Raw genomic sequence first — 8,859 nt, forward strand, 5'->3', positions numbered from 1 at the left:
CAACACAACACATTTGTGGTGCTCACGGCATTGAAAAAACGACCTTTAAGAATTTCGACAATCTCCTCAGGATGAAAGCAGAAATCTCAGTTACAGATATCCCCAAAACCTTGACACATAAAAACAAAATTATCTGCACTGATAAACAAATATAGACTCTATGTTACCTATGACCTCAGTAAGATAAGATAGGACTTAATTGATCCCTAGTGGGGAAATGTTACAGCAGTGCAGAAAACAAGGTAACAGATAAGAAGAGGAGTAATAAACACAACCAAATAAATAGTCAAGTAAATGGAATTCACTCTGTATACATTATATACATTATACACATTACAGTACTAGGCTACATGACCTGACTGGTGGGTTGTAAAAATAGAAAAGTTGTAAAAAAGTAATGGTTCTGGTAGATGTAGCTATAGATATGCATGTAATGAATACAAAATTAATTAAATATGCAGTAGTGTTACCAACATACTGCATACATACTGGATTTAAGTACAGTCCTTAATTAAATGTACTTTCTAGCAGTGTTAGAATGTATGAAAGTAAATGTATGTTGAGAAATAAGATAATAAACTTTTATCTGAGTTGTTTTTATGGGACCAGAGGGGGAAAACATCCCTCTGATATCATCAGTATAATCTCAGCTATGTGAGAGGCTATCATGGTATTTTTCTCTCTGGTCTTTAACAAGAGACATGTGTGTTTACTGTTTGGGATCTTCTCTTCTCCATGATCTTATCCTGCACTGATGATCTCGATTAGTTCTCTGTTAGAGAAACAGATTGAACAGTGCTGCTGCAGACACCATGAAAACATGCGTCTAGCTCCATCTAGCTCTTAAATCCCAGATTGCGGACTGTATGAACATACTGACACACGCACCAAAAAGAAAAGCGTGAAATGAGCATAAAAACATCATCATCCTGCTCTCAACCTTCACTTATTTCCCACATTGAAATCTCATCAGTGACACAAAACATCAGATCTTAAAGGCGACGCTTTAGGGCGACTAACCTGCCCTATCAGTCTCTTTACAGATTACAACACCACAAACAGAGTTTCTAAAGGATCCTAATCAACACTTAAACACACCCAAAGACTTTGATAGATGTCTGGAGGGCTTTTGTAGCGCTGCATTTACATTACAGTCCACTTCACTGGGAGGAGAAACCCCACAGCTGCTGGTTTGGGGCTCTGCGTAAAGACCCCTGTGATTTCCTTGAAGAAACTTCTGTTTAAGAACAGCAATAAAGTTGTAAAACACCCCCCTAATATAAAGACATGAAGGCTAAGACAGATGGGACGGAAAACTGAGACCATGCAGAGATGTTTTTGTTAAAACCTTTCAGAGTAAATTCAAATCTAGTTTCAATTCAAATGCAAAATGAAAGTCAAGATTCAAGATTTGTCTAAAAGTCTTTTAGGCCTCGGTTTAAATTTAAAATAGAATAATAGATTATTGTTACTAGTATGAAAATACAGAATATTTAAAAGACGAATGTTTGATGTTTGAATAGTTTGGGGTGTGGAATATGGTTGTTGTTATAATATTTTATGTATGATAATATTGCGAGATTTATGATTAACTGTCATTTTCTGTCCTTTTTCTTTTTTTTTCTTTTTTAAAATTAATTTTCAACAACATAATACATTACGAATACCTACAATTAAGACAAGACATACCAAAAACCATGACACAAGAGCAAACACAAATACAGAAAGAAAAAAAAAAGAAAAAAAATCAGCAGTGTTCACAACCTGCTGCATTTATAAAATGCTGTTTGTATGTAGTTAAACTGTTATATTCATTACCCCCATACTTATAACTCTTGACCATTCTTCAAGTATATTGCTATTGGCGACCAGTCCCTTCTTAACACATATGATAGTCTTTCAAATGGCAAAATGGCCATAAGTTTTTCATACCACATTAGGATATCAGGGGGGGCCATTTTTGTAATATTGCGAGTCGTGTCGTATACAAAATAATTCTAAGAACGTTCCTGTGCTTGTATTCATAACTAGTATCTAACCCCAATATAAAGTGATGTGGACTTAGAGGGATTTCTATCCCAAATATTTTCTTTATCTTGTTTCTGTCCTTTACTTAATCTTCACTATGTTTTCTTCACTTACTGACCTGGATGCTGATGTGTGCTTTGGCTTTGCTCAACGTGTTTCACTCATCAGTTGAACTAGTTTCTGTGGTTTTCTGATTGGACACGTATGTGTTCATACAGTCTTTATGGAAGTGTTGTGATGTTTGACTATATATCTGATGAAAGTCGGACAGACTGAAGCTGTAGAGCGAGGAGTTTTTCTCATACCATCTGATACCTTTGATCATACCATTTTACTTGATATGTTGTATAAGTGGGTAGGTATTTCTGGTACAGTTTTAAACTGGTTTCATTCTTACTTGACAAATAGATATTTTAATGTTCGCATCAATAATCACGTGTCTTCCTCAGCTCCCCTGCTGTGTGGAGTTCCTCAGGGGTCCGTCCTCAGACCAATCCACTTCTCATTATACTGTACAAGCTTCCTCTGGGTCATTTGTTCAGCTGCTTTCAAAATGTGTCATATCACTGTTACACCAGTTATACACAAATCTGTTTCTCTGCTAAACCCAATAACCTAAATCAACTGTCTTCCCTCCATGATTGCTCAGCCTCCACCAATGATTGGTTGTCTCCTAATTTTGACAAAACAGAAGTTCTTTTAATTGGACTTGATATCTTTTCCACTGCAGTTATCAGTTTATTGGTTCATTTCATTCAGTTCTACCACTAAGAGTCTTGGTTTCATCTTCGACCAGTATATGACTCTTGACCATCATGTTAATAAGCTCGTCCAGTCTTGTTTTCTTCAGCTAAGAAATATCATAAAAATCAGATGTATCTTCTCTTCTACGGATCTCAAACTATTAATTCACACTTTCATTTTCTCCCGTCTAGATTAGTGTAATTCCCTCTACACGTGCCTCAGTCAAGATGCTCTAAATCACTTACAGTTGGTTCAAAATGCAACTGGAAGTAGCCGCAGGTCACATATTACCCCTGTTCTTACATCCTTCCACCGGCTCCCCGTAAAATACAGAAAAAACTACAAGATCCTGTTAATAACATACAAGGCCTCGTATGACTTTGACCCCAGTTACACTTCTGATCTTCCTCTTTCCACCCGTCAACCACTTTGTTCCTCAAATCTCGACCTTTTATCCAACTGCAAAACAAAAAGTGACCGCAGCTTTGCAGTTTTAACCCCAAACCTCTGGAATCATCTTCCCCAATCTGTCAGATTTGCTGAGTCTGTTTCTCATTGTGACGTGTTGTGCTGTGTTGTATGTTTTTGTTCGTTCTACTTTGGTCTCTTTCTCATTGTGCTGTGTAAATGTTTTTGCTTTATTTATTTATGTTTTTTGTGGGCATTTTTGTGAAGCAGTGTATTTTAAAAAAAAAAAAGCTGTATAAATAAAGCTTTACTGACTTACTTCCTGAGGAATTTTCTGTAATCAATTCACACATTAATCTTTGAAATTAGTTGGAGAAATATTTACTATTTAATGCCACCTCCCCCTTCTCCATGAGTGGATCAAGAGCAGAGTTATTATTGCATATGTGTCATTAAGACATGAACATTATTTATAAGCTAAATTAGCCACAGCTTATCCAACTGATCTGTTTGTGACTGTCAGACATCATTTTATTATGAAAATCCTGTCAGCAGCAGCCTGAGCAGCACAGAGACACACAGACAGGTGAGCTGCAGCCTATCAGGTGAGCTCTGATGTCATAGTGAAAGATCTAGCCAGGAGCTGAATGAAAAATAATACAAATAGAAGCTTTTGAGATGATTTAAAGATATATTTGAGCATCACTGTTGCCCAAATCCACAAACTGACAGAAGGACAGAATCTCAGGTGAGGTTTGAAAACCTTCATGCAGCACATTACCTGCAGGTTTCTATACATTCATTTTATTGTAACATTGCAACAGTATGTGATATTATGTTATTTTTAAAATATTAATTTCGGTCTCAGATTTATAGTTAAGCAGTCTATCAATAAATAAAATGTAAAAACAGAGAAAAAAATCATGATATAAGTCCGGTTTCAGGCAAGTCAGCAAATGCATATTCAGTAAAGTAAACACTCTGCAGAGTCAGGCTGTTTATGTGTGTGTGTATGTGTGTGTGTGTGTGTGTGTGTGTGTGTGTGTGTGTGTGTGTGTGTGTGTGTGCACACATGGGCCTATGCAAGAGAAAAGAGTGGTAGACAGCACATATACAATTATTTTGGCTGTCTGACAAAAAACGTCAAAAACCTGCGCTCTTGCAGAAGTCATTATCACATGAAGATAAAGGCCGCAGTGCAGATAAAGAGGTCAAATTCCTCTGCGTTAAAATCAGACGGTTGCCTCAATCTGTCTGCTCATATGCAACACTTTCAACACGGGAGGCAAACACGTGAGCAGCGGAAAGGGAAACATTAAATTAAACTTATAATACTGTGAGAAATAAGGAAGTATGAAGACCTTCTAATGATATTAAAGTGCTCGTAGTGAGTTTAGGTTTCAGTCTAAAAGACAGAGATACAGATCAAAAGAAATTCCCTCCCGATGCGTCTACAATATTATGTGATCTGTGAAATCAGTTCCATGTGAAAGCAGCCAACTGAAATGAAATATCAGCTCTTGCAGACACGGGCTATAAAATTGATTGAGTACAAATGCGTTACTGAAGGCAAGTGAAAAACCTGGAATGAGTTAATCAGTCTTAATGAAGAACAAATGTGGCGGCGCAGGAGCAGAATATATCCATATCTTGTGGTTTTTGGACGCAGCGTGTGTTGACGGGAAACTGGCATCTTTTCGTGGACTCAACAAGGTGCTGAAAAAGTCTGAAAAGCTAAATGATTTTAGCTTTTGGTAACTCAACAGCATCACGCCTGCAACCACACTGGACTGACCCTAAACTACCCAGTGCAGACGCTCCCTGGATCTCGATCCGTCGTTTGGACGAAACCCGGCGGCTGATTTATGTGTTGCTGCTTTAAAGTGTCGCCATCATTCCTGCGTCAGTAATTCAGTCTAAAAACTCTCATGTGGAATTGATTGTGAAACAGACTTTGTGGCAAAATAACATGAATGTAGCTTCTGCCAGACCTCCGCAGTCTGGATGTTAAAGTGCTCATTAAACCCAGCGGGGATTTCTTGTCAGCTTCTTATTTACATCATCAAACCCCACGATTTCTTGTCATTTGTACTTAATAGAAATGCACCATCTCCTAAAAACTGAAAACACATGATAGTGTGTGAAAGCGGGATTTCAGACAGGAAACGTAACGTTAGCGCCAAGCTAGCAGAGATCAGCAGAGTGGCGGGTCACCATCAGCCCCGTATAGGCAGAACGCTCCGTCTTCAGTGGTAAGAATGTGAAGGAAACATGAGATTTCTTGTCATTTGCAATGCATCTCTTCATAAAAAGTGGAAACACATGATGATAGTGTGTGAAAGTGGGATTTCAGACGGGAAATGTAATGTTAGCGCCAAGCTAGCAGAGATCAGCAGAGTGGCGGGTCACCATCAGCCTCGTGTAGGCAGATCGCTCCATCTTTAGCGGTCAGAATATGAAGGAAACATGAGATTTCTTGTCAAAAGTGCTCAAAAAGTGAAATCCTTTCAAAACATGACAGTGTTATACGCAGGTTTACAAGTGAGGTGCCACCACAGTGATGACGACTTGGCTACCTCCACCTGGAACTACGTATTCTCAGATGAAACATCGCCATCCTTGGGGCTACTACACAGAGATAAAGACAGATCCCAGGTTTTGTACCCTCCATCTCATTATAAATAAAATGAGGAGGCTGTGTTTGATCCAAAATCAATATGTGACCACGAGTCCACTAATCATTCACAACACTCCCATTATAAATACCTAGAGGCTGTACACATGTTTTACCCGTCAATTTAAGTTTAATCAGGTTCGGTATTGAAGCACGGTACAGTAAGCTGTCAGTACAATTAAAGTCTGAGCTTGTTTGTATTGTGCAGACTTGTATGGAGGCCGCAGGGGGGAAAGAATGTCATTCTCTTTTATTAATGATGCATCTCACTTCCTTCTCTCTACAGGAGCGTTTATCTTTTGGCTGATGGTTTAAAGTTCCAAAATTCAGACTGAACTGTTTTAAAAACTCATTTGTTCATTATCATTTTAAATAGCAATAGTTAAATGTTGCATCGGTGGAGCATTACATGGTCACAGAGCACTTTATAGTCAGGTCTACACTGGTATGTGCAATACTACAGTTGGTTTTATGTTGAACTGGTTGAAGCAATATTCTGCAACTAGCAATCATTTACATTTGTCATTTTGTCTGTAAAATATCAGAAAAAAATATCTCAGAAATGCGTTTTATAATTTCCCACAGCCCAAGTCGATGTCTTCAAATGTTTTATTTTGTCCGACCAACAGTCCAAAACCCCAAAAATTCAGTTTATCATCACAGGAGACAAAACCATAAAATCTCCACATGAGCATTTTGGAACCAGCAAATGTTTGCCAAAAATGACAAAAACGATTATTCAATTATCAAAATTTTTTTCGATTGACTAATTGATTAATCAGCTCATCGTTGCAGCTCTAATAATAGAACTTTACTGGTTTTATTAGTCTTATTGTGGCTTTTTATCTGTTGAATGTGTCAACTTTGGCTTTTCTAAATGTATTTTTACATATTAATGATTTTAAGACAGCTCATAATATGTCTGGAGATAAATGTTAAAAGTAATTAATCTGTCAGATTAAGTGATAATGAAACTAACTGTTGTCATTATCCTGCTGGGAGACTCTGTTTAAAAAAGGGCTGACTGAAAGCTAACGATGGCCTGCAGCTATTAACCTCTTCAACCCCACAAAGCCCTTTTGTTAGTTAACAAGCGTAAAGGAAACACTCCCATCGTTATGACCCCAAACTGTACGTTTCACACTAACAGGATGGATCCATTGATTCTGACTGTTTTGACCTGTTTCAGCCACCATCAAGCTCACTGAGGTCACGACCTTTCAGGGAGGGTTTCAGCAACTATTTTACAATGTAAAACATACACATGGTTGATGTTTTATAAACTGATTACAGCATTTTTAGACTCAGTATATTAAAATGTAATTACTTTTAGGCCAGTAAATAAATAAGTATTTTACTGACGACCAGAAGGGAAGAACAAATAAATAAAGTAACTAACTAACTAAAAATTCAAATAAAATAAAAATAGAGGGGTCAACATGTTTGAGGGGGGGTGTTGGGGTCATGACCTCATGATTTCTAAAATGTTGGTTACATCACAAAATAAGTTTTGTCAGACCAGGAGAAAGTTTCTCTACATTTGTTTTGAAGTTCTTGTACTTTACTTCAGTTATACTTCCACTACATTTCAGTGGAAAATATTACTTTTCACTCCACTGCATTTATCTGACAATAGTTACTAGCTACATTTCAGATCTGTATTTTACTTCAAAATTGTACTTAAATACAATACTTAGGTAAAAAAAAAAAAAAAAGAGCTCCATGTTGTCAATATTAAAATGCTGCTTGCATCAATGCATCAGTGATAATGATCCAATAATATATATGATTGATGTAACACTCTGCAAGTATTTTAATACTTTAAGTACACTTAAAGGTATTTTTCTTCCTCCTCTGACCCTGCAGGGGTTCGGGGAGTTGAGCCTGCAGGAGTCGGACATGGCTGCCAGTGATTTTTGATTGACAGCTCGAGGCTAACCTCCCTCTAAAACTCCTCCTCACCAACGACCACGAACTGTTCTACTTTATATACTCTAAGCTTTCACTAGTATAACCAAACACTCTCAGTTTGTACCATTTTCATATTTCAAAAGACACTTTTTGGTCATAGGAGAAGTTGACAAATACTGTTCATTATATAGGCTTTTAACTACAGTATAATGTGTTATAAACCAATTTTAAAACATCAATGTCAAACTTTAGGAGTTGAATTGAAAAAGTCTCTACACACTAATATCTTGGAATATAGTTGTTTGACAAATTATCTTTCAACACGCTGGTAATCTTGTAAAGAAAAAGTAAGTTTTAAGAAGTGATTTCACTTTGCAGCAAACAACTGGCATCACTCATAACGTCTATCATTCATCTCTGTGCTGTATTATGAACGTCGAACTAGAGCTCATCACTGTAATTCACACGTTACATGATGGACACTAAAGATACAGAGAAAGATTCAGCTGCACCTTTTAAAGCCGTCCTTAGTTAACTTCTCTTCTACCTTTGTGAAATACTTTGTTTCCTCCGGCTATCAGACCCGAACCTCTCCATGGATCATCTTCAGCGTCCCTCGAGTCCACGTTGAACTTGATAAAACTAAGTTCAACATAAAACATTTGCACTCTACACCGCGGGCTTGGAAAGATTTTACAAGATAAACATCATCTGGAAACACTGTCTTCATACCAGACATTCAAAACAAGATTTCATGAGGAATGTAATTGTTTTATCTTTTCATTATCTTTCAGGTCCTGTTTTGTTGTGTTTGTTTTTATGTAACTGTTATATACTGCCCTGCAGAGGGGTTTTTAAAGTTTTTTCTCTGAAAACAGCTGCCTGCTGTGTCCAAAAAACGACACTATGAGAGCGCTGAGAGTGAACCAAAACGATAAAGTTGCAGCCAGACAAATAAACAATGAGCTGAAACTCGTTATAAAGCTCCGTAAAGCCGAGAGGAGCTGCAGAGTCTCTGATAATTCTCTGCAGGTTCATCACTGCGAGCCAAACACATCACACACTGACAGATCAGACATTGTTATATTAAAGGT

Source organism: Thunnus thynnus, chromosome 19, assembly GCF_963924715.1.
Source record: "Thunnus thynnus chromosome 19, fThuThy2.1, whole genome shotgun sequence".
NCBI lineage: Eukaryota > Metazoa > Chordata > Actinopteri > Scombriformes > Scombridae > Thunnus > Thunnus thynnus.